The sequence below is a fragment of the Marmota marmota genome, unplaced genomic scaffold (genome assembly GCF_001458135.2).
Source record: "Marmota marmota marmota unplaced genomic scaffold, marMar, whole genome shotgun sequence".
Classification (NCBI taxonomy): Eukaryota; Metazoa; Chordata; class Mammalia; order Rodentia; family Sciuridae; genus Marmota; species Marmota marmota.
This window is the reverse complement of record NW_025999982.1, coordinates 1,060,608-1,077,278: the sequence shown is the minus strand read 5'-3', so window position 1 is coordinate 1,077,278 and position 16,671 is coordinate 1,060,608. Positions and strand designations below refer to the sequence as shown.

Here is a 16,671-nt window from a genome sequence, read left to right as displayed (position 1 = left end):
TATATATATATATATATTCTTATTGATATAATCTTTCAAACACAATTGATAGTTTTGAAAAAGGAGGTTAAGATTTAATTCAATATACAAAGGAATATTTAAGACAAACCAAACGATCAAGTAAGTACCAACTTTCTCTCTTACATCTCACCTCCACAATTACCTAATAACTATATTATCTTTTCTAATGCAATCAGTGACTGAGACGTAAGGATTCCTCCCTCTGAAACTTAACAGATCTTTTAGAGTCTAGATATGATTGTGCACATCCTGCCAATGGATTGAGAACCTAAAATTAGTTTCCTAATAAAGCCCATATTCTTACTCTCGGTCAAAGTTAACTTGTGTAGTCACAAAGGTCCTACTCTACATGCCTTTATCACACCATCCCTCACCCTGTAAATGAGTACCAAAACTGTGTAAGATGTATATTTGCGCAGTCATCCCTAGGTATCCACTGGGTAATGGTTCTAGGACCTTCCTCAGATATCAAAAGCTGCAGATGCTCAAGTCCCATAAAATGGCAATGTATTAGCAAAAAAATCTACACACACCCTCCTGTACACTTTAAATAATACTTAATAAAACATAATTGTTATGTAATAGTTGTTATACTGTATTGTTCAAAGAATGATGACAAAGAAAAATGTCCAAAAACAGCCAATATTCCATTTTACATATTAAGTACAACAAAGTTAGATTAATGTGATAACTATTTCATATCTTTCATCTGTAGCAAAAATAAATCCAATATAAAATTTTTACTTTGAATACATTTCAATAATCCCCAAAGTCTTTAAATCTTTTCATTGTATTATAATTTTGTTGTATGTGCAATGAATGAACTTTCAGCTAAAGTTTGAAAATCTTTGTTATGAAGCTTTACATTTTAACTAAAAGAGTATCATGAAGTAAAAGGGAAAGAAAAGACTTGTGTACTATTTTAAAATCTGGGAAAAGGGAGACTTGGAATGTGGTAGAATAATGATCTGTGGCTTACTTCTGCAATGCAATGTTGAAATTTAAAAAGACATCACTTATGGTATAACTAGATCCCAAAAAATAAATCCTAGGAAACTATTTTTTTGTTAATCAAGCTCAAGATAGAAAAGCAACAGCAAAGATATTAAAATAATCAATGGTTTAAAGATATTTTTAAGAGTGATAAGGTATTTTTCAGTGTGGTGAGAAAAATACTGATATTTTTTAAAATTCTATGAAATTGGGAAGGGCAAAGGTAGAATAAACAATGACTACTTCATTAAATCCTAGAAGACAATTTGGTTAACAAAATTGTACAATTTGAAAGGTTGATTTAGGTTTCAAAATGGGTCATACAGTATTATAAACAATAGAAAGCAATTATCCCCAAGAGATAGTAAAACTAAAAGTGTTCAAACATTAAAAAGAACCAGCTTTCTTGAGAGATATATTACACAGAATTCTTAAGGTTACAAGCATCAATGAAAAAATTCACTCTTCTCCATATCATTCCGACTCCCACCACACCCCAAACAAAACGAAACAGTCCACTGGCAGCACTGTCAAAGATTAAAATATATTGGAATATTCCTCTAAATTCATCAATTCTTGAGATACACTATCACTGCTTTTCATTAGAAAATTGGAAATGAGTTTATCTATAATAAAATGTCAATACTCCTATCTTAATGAAGAGAAACAAGAGAGAAAATTCATAAATTAGTTCAAACATTACTGCACATTTTTAATGTTATTCTTATCTGAGTGTCAAAACTTAAATACAGAGAAAACATTAAATTATAATACTACTTTTGATTTATAATTAGCTTCTTACCTAATATTGGTGAGCTTTATTTTATAACTGATAATATTCTAAAGTTATGGGCTGGGGTTATGACTCAGTGGTAGAGCACTTGCCTAGCATGTGTAAGGCACTGGGTTTGATCCTCAGCGCTGCGTATAAGTAAAGATATAAGATTCCAAAACCTCAATTTTAAAACCTCAGAAAAACCAAAAAGAAACACAAAAAAGGGATATACGTATGGATTCTGATGAATCCTAGACACCAATGCAGAAAAAGAGTTATGTGGGAGGGGCAGGAGCACACCCAGACCCTGCACATATTTATTGACTACATAATAAGTTCCATGTACTGCACCAAATGTTTTACTTAAATAACATTATTTAATCCTCATAACAACTCCACAAGATAGAAACTACTATCTCCCCAATTTACAGACAAGAACATGAAGTTTACCAACTACTTAGGTTTGAAGCCAGGATTTGACATTTGTGTCTCCAAGGCTATGCTCTTTTGTCTACTTAAGTAATTCTGAAAAGTGAGCAGAGCAGACTATAAGGAAAATGAGATTGGGGTGATTAATTGGTTTACCCAAATCAACCCAGCTAGCAGGGTTAGTAAACCCAGGTTTTCTGATTCAGCTTTTATGTTCAGTACTTTTTCTACTATATTACACAATAGGTTTCCTCAAACAAGACGTGCTTCTGCTGCATAGTAAGAATCCACACATTCTCCTTGGTAGCCTAGATATTTTTTAACTTAATTTCAGGGAACCAAATTACTAAAAGAGAGGAAAAAAACACGGAAACAGAAATACCTAGCAGAAGCTAATGAATTCAAGAATATTAGATCACAGAAATTTATACAGAGTTGATTTACCAGCACATGAGAGGGCGGACTGGAAATTTTGGCAAAGTGAACTAGCAGATATTACAAGAGGCAGTTTTAAGATGATGATTAAAGCTTTAGAGTCTGACTAGATGGGTTCAATTCTCAGCTCTACCACCTACCAATTGTATGATTTATGTTACTTTAGGCTTTCTGTGCCTCAATTTCTTCATCTGTAAAGCTGGAATAATAATACTATCTTTATGGTTGTTGTGAAGATTAAATGATTCAATATGTAAAGTGTTCAGAAAAGTGAGTGGTATATACTAAGCCCAATACTTATAGCTCCTACTATTATTGTTTTGCATAATGAAACATACTTTTATTCAATATGTAAATCACATTTGACTTTTCTTTTTCTAGTTTAAGAAATAATTATTGCTTCTTGTCATGATTTTTCCTTTAAATCCCATTCCTTTCAGGATACATATTCCATTAGCTCTTACACATTATTCATTGGTCATAACCTGTTGAACAAATGTCAGTTCATTTATAACACATTTTACCTTTTCTCTCATTAGTCTTCCATTTTATTGAAAAGCCTTGAGTTTTATCAATACTTCTATGCTGTTAGGTGATTCCACCATTTTACAATTTCAGGAAAATCTCAAGCTAACCCCAGGTTTTTTTTTTCAGTTTTAAGACACACACACACACACACACAAATATATATATCAGGGGAGTGGGGAAAAGGAATAAAGTGAAAACACTTGATATCTGAATCATGCATTTTTGTTGTGTGCTCAGTCATGTTTCCAGGTTTTGAGGATGAAGAACCTGAAAAACCACCGGTTTCCAAAACCTCGATTTTAAAACCTCCGAAAAAACAAAAAGAAGCACAAAAAAAAGATATTTGTATGGATTCTGATGAATCCTTGATACCAATGCAGAATAAGTGTGACGCGGGAGGGTCAGGAGCAAAGCCAGCCCTTGCAAAGAGCGACACTGGAGTAGCAGAGGCAACACCATCCCCAGCAAAGTGCGACACCAGAGTTGTAGAGGCAAAACCAGCCCCTGCAAAGTGTGACATCAGAGTAGCAGAAGCAAAGCCAGCCCCTGCAAAGAGTGACTCTGGAGAGGCAGAGGCAAAGCCAGCCCCTGGAAAGAGCGACACCAGAGTGGCAGAGGCAAAGCTAGACCAGGCAAAGAGTGACACTGGAGTGGCAGAGGCAAAACCAGCCCCTGCAAAGAGGGACTCCAGAGTGGCAGAAGCAAAGCCAGCCCCTGCAAAGAGCTACATGGGAGTGGCAGAGGCAAAACCAGGCCTTGCAAAGAGGGACTCCAGAGTGGCAGAGGCAAAACCAGCCCCTGCAAAGAGCGACACCAGAGTGGCAGAGGCAAAGCTAGACCAGGCAAAGAGTGACACTGGAGTGGCAGAGGGAAAACCAGCCCCTGCAAAGAGTGACACTGGAGTGGCAGAGGCAAAGCTAGACAAGGCAAAGAGCGACACAGGAGTGGCAAAACCACAGGAATCCCTGAGGGAAACACAAGAGGGAAAAGAACCTAAAACCTCAAAAAGAAAGAAATCCCAGGGGAAAAAAGATAAGAAGGAAGAACCAAAAGCCGAAGAAAAAAAATAGAGTCCTGATGATAAGAAGGGAGATGCAGAGACAAGCCAAGATTTTTTAAAAAGACAAGATACCAATAAGAAAAATGATAAAGAGCAAAATTAAAGAAAATGAATCAGAAGCCAAGGGCAAAGGCAAGTATAAAAGGAAGTACAACAAAAAGGTGGAAGAAAATAAGTAAGTAAAAGGAAGACCCATAAGACAATTGATCATACTTCAGATACAACCCATGGCCCAGTCATTGCCTGAATGGATTATAATATTTATCTGCAGTTTCTGCTCTTCAGAAATTTCACCATTTTTTTGCCTCAGCCACAAGCTTTGGCTCTTAGACTTTCAAATGTTCTCTCTCTTTATAAATATAGTCAATAAAGACTGTGTACTTTCTGAAATAAAACATTTTTATTGGAAAAATGTAAAATAATTCTTTTGACAAGTGTACTCTCTCTAGCTTATCCAACTAATCAATAACTATTCATGGTGGGCCTAATGATCACAAGATACCCTACTAGCAATAAGTGTATACCGAAAAACACAAGTCAGAATCCCTGAAATCAAGTAGCCTGTTAATACAGTGACATATGTATGCACAATAGTTTCTAAAAAGTCTATTTTAAAGGGTGTCCAAAAAGTACTTTAAATGGACAATATAAGAATTCAGAATTATTTTGCAATGAGAAAGTAAAAGGGATAGTAGCTTCATGGGCAAAGAACAGTAACATTTGTCATTCGAGAGATATCTACAGTTAGTCAAGTAGAGATAACAATGAAAGTCATATAAGTAAATGAAATAACCTCTCCAAAAGAGAATGTATACAGGGCCAGCAAAAGCAAAAGTCCAAGAACTGAAATTAGTAATATGTAGCAGATTGAAGGAGAAAGTTAACAGAAGGATGAGAAGATATAAGAAAAACCTTATATCTTAATTATTGGAATGTTCCAATAATTAAGAAAGATGAGAATTTCAAGAATGAAAGAATGATTACAGAATAGCCAAGACTTCAAGGGAATTAAGGCCTGAAAATGATCACTGTAGTTGGAGGTAACTGATCAATTTGTAAAGAACACTTTCCAAAGGAAAAAAAAATAGGAAAAGAAAGTTAAGCAGACAGTATACAGAAATACAAGCAGGTGCTATGGAATGTGTCTTCAAAAAAATTAATTTTAGTCCTTTTTAAAAATAAAGTTTTAGGACTTTTATTTTTTGTACTTGGGACTGAACCCACAGATGGGAGTACATTACCACTGAGCTACTCCCTAGCCATTTTTATTTTTTCTTTTGAGACAGGGTCTCACTCAGTTTCTTAGGACCTCATTAAGTTGCTGAGTCAGGACTCTAACTTGCACTGCTCCTGCCTCAGCTCCCAAGTCACTGGAATTATAGGCATGCTCCACCATGCCAAGCTACAGATTTTACTTTTAATTCTGTGATTGTTAACCTAACATATCCTGAATGTTATATTTAGTTCTGTCATGAGATGTGCATAAACTAAAATGCCTTTTGGAGAAGAAAAACTCTAGTAAAACAGGAAGTTGCACAATTCACCAATTCACCTGGGGAAAAAGCGTGAGAATTGTTTTCAAATACATGAACATCCATCATTGATTAGAATGTTTGGTACAGCTGCAAGAAAATAAAACCAGTGAGTAGAAAGTACAAGGTAACAAATTCTATTGCTATTGTAAGTATTATAAGTGGGGCTCTTAAAAGAGTTTAGGCCTTCATGATCATTTAGTGAAAATGCAATAGAATGTATCTTAGGAAACAACTGAGTACTTGGAATAAATAAATTTTATGGTTCCTTCCAAATGTGAGAGTCTATAATTCAAAGTATAAATTTATTTGAACTAACTAAATGTTTCTCAAGAAAACTTTCATATTGTTATGCCATGATTTCTTGAAGTTTGTTTGTGGGAAGCCAATCTGAATGACCACACCTTCCAGTCCTAAAGCATGAGGCTCTGACCAGTCACTATAGGAAACCAGACATAAAATGCCACATGCTGTAGGATTCCAAATATGTGAAGTTAAAGAATAGACAGATGGAAGCTGTGGTGACAGAGTCATATGAGGAGCTCTCTGGCAGGCTGAGGAGGTAGTTAAGACAAGAAGAGGTAGCAGGGTGCCTCCTGGGGTGAGGGAAGGCTTCATATCTTCAACTGGGGTGCTTCCTCAGGTATACACACATGTAAGCTGTGTAACTGGAAACTAAAGATCAGTGCATTCAAGAAAAAGAAAAAGCTGATCACAATGGAACACACATATAAATCCAGCAGCTCAGGAGGCTGAGACAAGAGGATTACAAATGGGAGGCCAGACTCAGCAATTTAGCAAGGATCTAGACAACTGAGCAAGACTCTGTCTCAAAATAAAAAATAAAAAGGGCTGGGAATGTGCCTCAGTGATTAAGCACCCCTCGGTTCCATCCCTACTAGAAAAATATTTCTACCTGCCTATCAACTTTTTCTCTTCCATTCTCTGCCTCCTCCACAATTTCCTTCTTCTCCTTTAAGTACTTGGCGGTGATTTCAGAGCTAGTGTCCACCGGCCACGTCTGACATGGTGNCCACCAGCAGATGACATGGGCTCTTCACCACCCACAGAAAACCACAACGTGAATTTGCAACAGGGGAGGAAAACAGAACCAATACTTCCAAGGCCCTGCTTTTTTTCTTAAAAGTACTTTGAAAAAGGAAAATTTGTATTTTTTATTTACATTTTATAATTTTGTATATATTGTTAAGGATCAGCCATTTATAATGATCTCGGATGAACAAACCACCCTTTGTAGAGTTCTCTGTCCTATTTCTGACTTTACTTGTGATGTGACCATGTTCATTATAATCTCAAAGGAGAAAAAAAATGTAAAAAAAAAAAAAGCAAAAACAACAACAGCAAAAAAAATCTATGTTATTCTGAGCATTCCAGTAACTTTTTTTGTATATGTACTTTAGCTGTACTATAAGTAGTTGGTTTTATATGAGATGGTTAAAAAGGCCAAAGATAAAAGGGTTTCTTTTTTTTCCTTTTTTTGTCTATGTAGTTGTTGTTTTATTTTTTGGCCTGTTTGATGTATGTGTGAAACAATGTTCAATGTTGTCCAATAATAAACCGGAATTTTATTTTGCTGAGTTGTTCTAACCAAGCAGTCTCAAGTCAAAAAAGAAAAACAAACAAACAAACAAAAAAAACCCAACAACCTCTCATCTCATGGCCAAGAAGTGAAAGAGACTAAAAGAAAAGGTCCCTAAAATCTCCTTCAAGGGAACACCCACACACCCACAATGATCTAAAGACCTCCTGCTAGGCCCCACCTCCTAAAGGCTCCACCACCTCCCACTGGCACCAAGCTGGGAGGAAAATATTTAAATGTAAATGTTGGGACATTTGAGACCCAAATGATAGTAGCAGGGTACTACTCCATGTTTCCTGGTACTAAGACCAAAGAGATCCCACCCCTGACATCCCTTAGAAAAATGACACACCACTTAATAAAGCAAGCAAAATCCCCACAATACACTCAACAATGAGTCCAGTGAGATCATCTTTTGTAACACTTCCTGGTGTGGACCAGGGCAAAATGCCAAAGCCCAGGTCAAAGGAGCAATCTCCAGGGGGAATGAGAATAAGTGAGGCAGAGACCTAACTTTCTGCTGCCCTTGCTCCTTCAGAGGTAAGTTGATAAAGGAACAATTGGGCTGGGTGTGCTTCCTCATGGTGCTCAGCTCAGAGAAGCTTTGTTAAAGTATCCTGCTGGTACTGGAGTGAATGATGGACATGGGAAATAGTCTGGATCATCATAGGATTATTACAGCAAACCTCTGACCCTATTGGAATGGTCATGTGGCTAGTCAATGTAGAACAATAGAGGAAACAACAATAAGTGTTGGCAAGGATGTGGGGGAAAAGGTACACTCATACATTGCTGGTGGGATTGCAAATTGGTGCAGCCAATATGGAAAGCAGTATGGAAATTCCTTGGAAATCTGGGAATGGAACCACCATTTTACACAGCTATCCCTTTTCTCAATCTATACCCAAAGGACCTAAAAACAGCATACTACAGAGACACAGCCACATCAATGTTTATAGCCACACAATTCACAATAGCTAAACTGTGGAGCCAACCTAGATGCCCTTCAGTGGACAAATGGATTTAAAAAAAAATGTGGCATATATACATAATGGAATATTACTCAGCAATAAAAGAGAATAAAATCATAGAATTTACAGGTAAATGGATGGCATTAGAGAATATAATGCTAAATGATGTTAGCCAATCCCAAAAATACAAATGCTGAATGTTTTCTCTGATATAAGGAGGCTGACTCATAGTGGGGTAAGGAAGGGGAACATGGGAGCAATAGATGCATTGTAGATAGGGAACAGGGGTGGGAGGGAAAGGGAGGGGGCAGAGGATTATCAAGGATGGTGGAATGTGATGGACATTATTATCCAAAGTACATGTATGAAGACACAAATTGGGTATCAGCATACTTTATATACAAACAGAGATATGAAAAATTTGCTATATATGTGGAATAAGAATTGTAACACAAAAAAACAAAGTATGTGTATAAAGACATGAATTGGCATAAACATACTTTATAAAAGATATGAATAATTGTGCTCCATATGCATTCCACTGTCGTGTATTTAAAAAAATAAAATCAATTAAAAAAGAACAACAGAGGAAAGAAAGAAGGAAAAAAATAAAGGATCCAGTGGAAGTGAAAGATTTATGAACTCCCTCAGAACTAATGATCAGATGTCTGCTCTGGGCCTCCCCCAAGAGACTGGAGATTTTTCTCCAGAGCTTTGTGTGGTGGGAGGACACATGGGAGGTGCCAAAGAAGGAAAACAAAAGCCATTTGGGGAGGATGACTCTTGAGGACAGAAACTAACTCTCTCAAACTTCCCTTGGCCTTTCTGAGAGTCCCTCTCCCTCTGGTAAAGAACTCTGCTTCCCATCAGATGTCCTCCTCACTGAGGCAGAGAGAGTAAGAAAGGTGAGTGGAAAAGGTGACAGACAAAAAACAAAGGATCATACAGAGAATGAGGCAAAGAAAACATTAGCCAAGGATTTTGTGATGAAGTGGAAACTGGAAGGTACTCAGCTGTGGGGAAGACCAAGGTAAGGGAATGAGAAGGGGGTCCACGGTTATGAGATGAGAAGCTTTCGAGTTAGAATAGAGGATCTGAGTTCCACAACTGTGGGGGTGATCCAGAAAAGTCTCTTCCTCTCTTTACTCTTCCTGTCACTTCTTCAGGGTAAAAAAAAAATATTTGGGTATGTTGCAACTTATATTTCAATGTTTGATATTTCCAAATTAATAGAAAGATATTTTGTAAGGTGTTTATCATAAAAATCACCTAATATAAAAATTTTCTACTTACAACTAACATAAATTTTTATAGAATCAATCTATTGAAAGCAATAAAATACTGTATAGTTTCCACAGTCATAAATATCTTTCTTACTGAGAAGCAATACTGACCAAATATTATATTACACGCAATTATGAATATGTAACAATGACTTCTAATGTTATGTATAATTATAATGCACAAATAAAAAATGTGGAAAAAGAAAATTCTATGTGTGTGTGTGTGTGTGTGTGTGTATTTTATTTTTCAAACAAAACACATTCACTCATTCAGATGTTTTTCTTTTTTTTCTTTCTCCCTCCAGTTTTAATAAATGCTAGCTCAGTATCACATACTACACCAGTTAGGGGCAAGAAATTTTTTATAAATCTTTTCTGATACTAACATAGTAAATAAATAAATAAGATTCTGGGACAAGTATAGAAATCAAAGAACTTAATTAATTAATTAATCAGTATTAGAATTGGTATTACTCTAGGCTGATTCACAGAGAATTTTAAGGAATAGGATGCTTATTGTGCAACAAGAAATATAACTTAAATTAAAGATGATATGGTCCAGCCATCCCATGACTAGTAATATATCCAAAGGAAAGGAAATCAGTGTGGCAAAGAGATGTCTGTACTCCCATGGTCATCACGGCTCTATTCACAATTGCCAAGATATGAAATCAACCTAGGTGTCCATGGATGGATGGATAGATAAAGAAAATATATGTACAAACACAAACACACACATACACATATCACAAGTAATACATAATCTTTGTATTAGCCTATTAATGCTCCTGTATGACACTGAAAGGACATAAAACCCAACTCTTTAATGTTATTATGTTTTAAATAATTTTCCTTGACAACATAAAGAATGGGTACCATGAATAATATTGAGGTAGTACTAAGATAGGAATACATGATGACAAAAACAACCAGAGACTGAGTAGAACTGCTCAAAAAAGGCCCTACAGCAGCCATTTGATGTGGACAGTGAAATGGAGCTAGCCTGAGGGTTAAGTTCACACTCTCTTATGAAATCTGGGGGGCTTTGCAGAACCTGAGCCTGTAGAGACTCATCAAAATCTTTTGGAGAAGTGAGTTCTGCTGTACAACAAAGAGAGTAGGATTTCAAGGATCTACACCATGGATTTGGATGTAATAAATGTAGCCAGGAAAAATGTCTTCCTTCTATATAATCAAACATTTCCCTTTAAACAAAATTAAAAAGCTCATAAAAGTACTTTACAACCTTGATTAGTATAACTTTCCAAGAGAAACTCATTGCAATATGTATACCTAGGTAACTTATAAATCAAAATAATGTTAACAAACTTTACCAATAGTGAGGATGTTAAGCCCTCTCTCTGGAATTAGGAAGCTGGTCCACTTTTTAAAAAGATGTGTTTATATTTTGTATGGATAAAATCATGTTATCTGCATACCATCTTTTCTGTTTCAAAAAAAGTGTGCCTGTAGCTCCTTCAAAAATAACATAGTTCATAAATGTACAGGCTAAATGGAAGGAAGGATATGACAAGTAATATTCTTCTGTTGTTTTTTAAATACTTTATATGGTAAAAATACTATCTTGTTCAAATACAAAATTATATACTGCTATGGTCATGGTTCTCAGGATGATGTAAGTAGACACTGGCTCCAAAATTGTTCACTGTAGTGTATCTTTTTTAATTAGGTACATATGACAGCAAAATTCATTTTCACTCATTATACACATTGCAGCACAAATTTTCATTTCTCTGCTGTACACCATGTAGCCTCACACCCTATGTGCAGTCTTACATGTACCTAGGGTAATGATTTCCATCTCATTTCACCATCTTTCCTGCCCCCATGGTCCTTCTCCACCCTCCCTCCTCTTTACCCAATCAAATTTCCTCCATTTTCCCCATGCCTCTCCCTCCCCATTTTGGATCAGCATCCACTTATCAGAGAGAACATTCGGCCTTTGGATTTTTGGAATTGGCTTATTTCGCTTAGCATGATATTGTTCAATTCCATCCATTTACCTGCAGATGCCATGATTTTATTCTCTTCTAATGCTGAGTAATAGTCCATTGTGTATATATACCATAGTTTATTCATCCATTCATCTATTGACGGGCATCTAGGTTGCTTCCACAATTGAGCTATTGTGATTTGAGCTGCCATGAACATGATGTGGCTGTGTTACTATGTCCTTTGGGTATAGACAAAGGAGTGGGTCAAATGGTGGTTCCATTCTAAGTTTTGTAAGTAATCTCCATACTGCTTTCCAGATTGGTTGCACCAATTTTTTTTTTATTTAATTGATTTTATTTTTTAAATACACACTTCTTATTACACATATAGAGCACAATTTTTCATATCTTTGTATAAAACTATGTTCATGCCAATTCATGTCTTTATACATGTACATTGTTTTTTTTTTTTGCATTTCAATTCTTATTACACATATATACCACATACATTTACTTTGGATAATGATGTTCATCACATTCCACCATCCTTGCTAATCCCCTGACTCCTCTCTTTCTCTCCCACACCTCTCCCCTATCTAGAATTCATTTGATCCTTCCATGCTCCCCCTTTCTACCCCACTATGAGTCAGCCTCTTTATATCAGTGAAAACATTTGGCATTTGTTTTTTGGGGGGATTGGCTAACTTCATTTAACAATAACTTCTCCAACGCCATCCATTTACCTGAAAATGCCATGATTATATTCTCTTTTATTGCTGAGTAAAATTTAATTGTGTATATATGCCACATTTAATTTTTATCCATTCATCCAATGAAGGGCATCTAGGTTGGCTAGATGTTTAGCTATTGTGGAGTGGATGCACCAATTTGCAGTCCCACCAGCAATGTATGAGTGTACCTTTTCCCCCCACATCCTCACCAACATTTATTATTGTCTGTTTCTTGATAACTGCCATTATGACTGGTGTGAGATGAAATCTTAGAGTAGTTTTGATTTCCATTTCTCTAATTACTAGAAATGTTGAACATTTTTTATATATTTGTTGATTGAATGTATATCTTCTTCTGAAAAGTATCCATTCAGTTCCTTAGCCCATTTGTTGATTGGATTGTTTGGTTTGTTTGTTTTAATTTTTTGTAATTTAATTTTTGTAATTTAAATTTTTGGTCTTTATAAATCCTGGATATTAGTGCTCTATCTGACGTGTGCATGGCAAAAATTTGCTCTGAAAACGTAGGCTCTCTTCACCTCATTGATTGTTTCTCTTACTGAGAAGAAGCTTTTTAGTTTGAGTCCATCCCATTTATTAATTCTTGATTTTATTTATTGTGCTTTAGGACTCTTTTTTAAGGAAGTCAGGGCCTAATCTGACCTGATTAAGATTTGGGCCTACTTTTTTCTCTATTAGGCGCAGGGTCTCTGGACTAATTCCTAGGTTCTTGATCCACTTTGAGTTGAGTTTTATGCATGGAGAGAGTTGGGGGTTTATTTTCATTTTGCTACATATAGATTTTCATTTCTCCCAGCACCATTTGTTGAAGATGCTATCTTTTCTCCAATGTATGTTTTCAGTGCCATTGTCTAGTATGAGATAACTGTATTTAAATGGGTTTGTCTCTGTGTCCTCTATTCTGTAACATTGGTCTACATGTCTATATAGGTGCCAATACCCTGCTGTTTTTGATACTATAGCTTTATAGTATAGTTTAAGGTCTGGTATTGTGATGCCTCCTGCTTCATTCTTCTTCATAAGGATTGCTTTGGCTATTTGAATATCTTATTTTTCCAAATAAATTTCATAATTGCTTTTTCTATTTCTATAAGGAATGATATTGGGATTTTGATTGGAATCACATTGAATCTGTATAGTGCTTTGGGTAGTGTGGCCATTTTGACAATATTAATTTTGCCTATCCAAGAGCATGGGAGATTTTTTCATCTTCTAAGATCTTCTTCAATTTCTTTTTTAGTGTTCTATAAGTTTCATTGTAGAGGTTTTTCACCTATTTGGATAAGTTCATTCCCAAGATTTTGTATATTTTTTTGAGGCCATTGCAAATGGGGTAGTTTTTCTAATTTCTCTGTCAGAGGATTCATCATTGATGTACAGAAATGCATTTGATTTATGGGTATTGATTTTATATCCTCCTACTTTGCTGAATTCATTCATTAATTCCACATGTTTTCTGGTGAAGTTTTTTAGACCCTCTAAGTATAGAATCATGTCACCTACAAATAATAATTTGAGTTCTTCTTTTTCTATTTGTATCCTTTTAATTTCTTTCATCTGTCTAATTGTTCTGGCCAGAGTTTTTCAAGAACTATATTGAATAGAAGTGGTGAAAGAGGGCATCCCTGTCTTGTTCCAGGTTTTAGAAACAATGCTTCCAAATTTTCGCCATTTAGAATGATGTTGGCCTTGGGGTTAGCATAGATAGCTTTTACAATGTTGAGGTTATGTTTCTACTATTCCAAGTTTTTCTAGTGTTTTGAACATGAAAGGGTGCTGTATTTTGTCAAATGCTTTCTCTGTATCAATTGATAAAATCATATGATTCTTATCCTTTAGTCTATTGATGTGATCAATTATATTTTTGTTTTCCATATGTTGAACCAACTTTGCATCCCTGGAAAAAACCACACTTGATCATGGTGCACTACTTGTTTAATATGCTTTTGTATGCAGTTTGCCAGAATTTCATTGGGAATTATTGCCTCAATATTCATCAGGGATATTGGTCTAAAATTTTCTTTCCTTGATGTGTCTCAGCCTGGTTTTGATATCAGGATGATACTGACTTTGTAGAGTGAGCTCAGAAGGACTACTTCCTATTCTATTCCATGGAATAATTTGAGGAGTATTTGGTATTAATTCTTCCTTGTAGGTCCTGTACAATTCAGCTGTGAATCTGTCTGGTCTCAGGATTATTTTTTGATAGGCTTTTGATGCTGTCATGTAATTCCTTGCTTGAAATTGATCTGTATAAATTGTGTATGTCCTATGACTCAGTTTGGGTTGATCATATGCCACTGTAGTGTATATTAACTCCAACCACAGTTTCTTGGCATCAGTCATTGATCACAGATAAAATCATATTATAAAAATACATGAGGAAATGAAGCAAGTGGAAACAAAGATTGGTCATGGGTTCTTTCATGTGTGGCTTCCTTGACCTCAATTTTGTAACCCCCATGTTGCCACTTGGCACCATAAGGAACCAATCTATATTCCAAGTAGCAACAGGTAAGTTGAGAGGGAAGATGAAGCAGTTAAATGAAACAAGCAAAACATGGTGACAATGGCATGGCCAAGAAATTCTGAGCAACATGATCTTGCATTAATGTCATCACATTCTAAATCAGATGATATAATTCTGAAGTAGACTGAGAGGGAGATGAGGGCACAACAATTTTGGAGTGAAGAGATGAACACTATTGCTTCCATCCTCCTCCTTCTCCTTTCCTTATTGTTGGAGTTAACCATTTTACTAAATTGATTAATGCCTCAGTTACTCTTTCTCACATGCTGTGAGCAATTCAGCACCCTCCTTTAACAGGTACTAAGTTATTGTGGTTTAGATGATTCCATCAATGTCCAGAAACCACATAAATCATTTGAATAAGGAAAACTTAATATAGACTTATTCATTCTTGAGGCACTGGGTTTATTCCCTAGCACCGAAAAAAGAAAAAGAATTAACAATTATAGGTGGTTTTCTACTAAAATAAGTAAAAGAAGGCTCCAAAGAATGCAGAAATGGCATATAGAAAGCAGATACTACCTCTTGGGATGAGGCAGAGTAGCAAAGGAAGGAAACAATGTATGATAGGGTCCCCAGTGAGACTGAGGTGCAGAACTCGATGGGGAAGATGGGACTATGGTCCACTGGAAGGTTGAAAGGTATCTGTATGCTCCAACTAACCAGGTGTCCTCTTTCATAATACACTCCAGAACACTTCTGACACCAAATGTTTGGAGTTTTCCACACCAAGTTATTCTCCAACTCTCTACATATATCTGGGTGTCCTATAATTCAATTAAGGAATGATCAGAGACCTCACAGGTTAAGTGCACCCCTCAACAGGTAAGTTGAGAGGGAAGATGAGGCAGGCATGAATAAGATGGGCCTCAGGCATGAATAAGTCTATATTAAGTTTTCCTTATTCAAATGATTTATGACAATCATGACATACTGACAATCACAAGATCACTCCTCAAGTTACTCACCTGTTTCTGAAATTTCTGTCATCGTAAGTAGAAAAAAAAAAAACCCTCTATGTTGGCCCATGTCTGTAATCCCTGAGGCAGGAGTATCACAAGTTCCAAGCTTATGGTCAAAGCTTGCTGTCATTTATCTTGCATCTGAAAATTTTCTTTTTTATTTATGTTAACTCGAGTAATACTTCTCTTTTCACAGTTGCAGTATTGACACAAAAGGGAAATGGAGAGAAAAGTCAAAGAGGGTAGCAGGAAGGGTGGATACGATCAAGGTACATTATATGCATGCAAGGAATTAACAAAATAAAATCCAATATTTTGTACAATGAACATATACTAATAGCTTTTTTTAAGGTGGGGATCTATTGTCTTATCTTTAATTCCCTGGATTAACATATGAAAACATTCTCAATGGTACCAGAAGTTTACATTGTTATGGAATAATATGAATGTTTTATTCATCCCAGAATAGGAAGCAGATAACATAGAATGTTGGACTCTTCTCTTAAAACTCCATTATTCATTGGAGTGTGGAACTAAAATATTCTCCAAAGGATCATGTGTTAAAAGCTTGGTCCCCAGCTGGTGGCCCTTTTAGGAGATGGAAGAAATTTGAGGAGGTGGGGACTAGGAAACAGGAAGGAAGTAGGTAACTTGGCTGTGTCCTTGAAGACTATTTCTTGTTCCAGGCACCCTGTTTCTCTTGGTCTTGCCTCAACCTACCCTTGCCTTCTATCTTCCATGAGGTGAGCCACTCACTCCATCACCTTTTCCCTGTCATCACATGACATTCTCCCTCAGAAAGAATGGAGCCAGGTGACTATGAACTGAAACCTTTAGACTGTGAG

At 36.0% G+C, this 16,671-nt stretch overlaps 1 pseudogene; it reads right to left on the bottom strand.

Annotated features, from left to right (window-relative positions):
- Positions 1-14,273: 14,273 nt before the first annotated feature.
- Positions 14,274-15,677, bottom strand: LOC125617518 (annotated as a pseudogene).
- Positions 15,678-16,671: the final 994 nt, after the last annotated feature.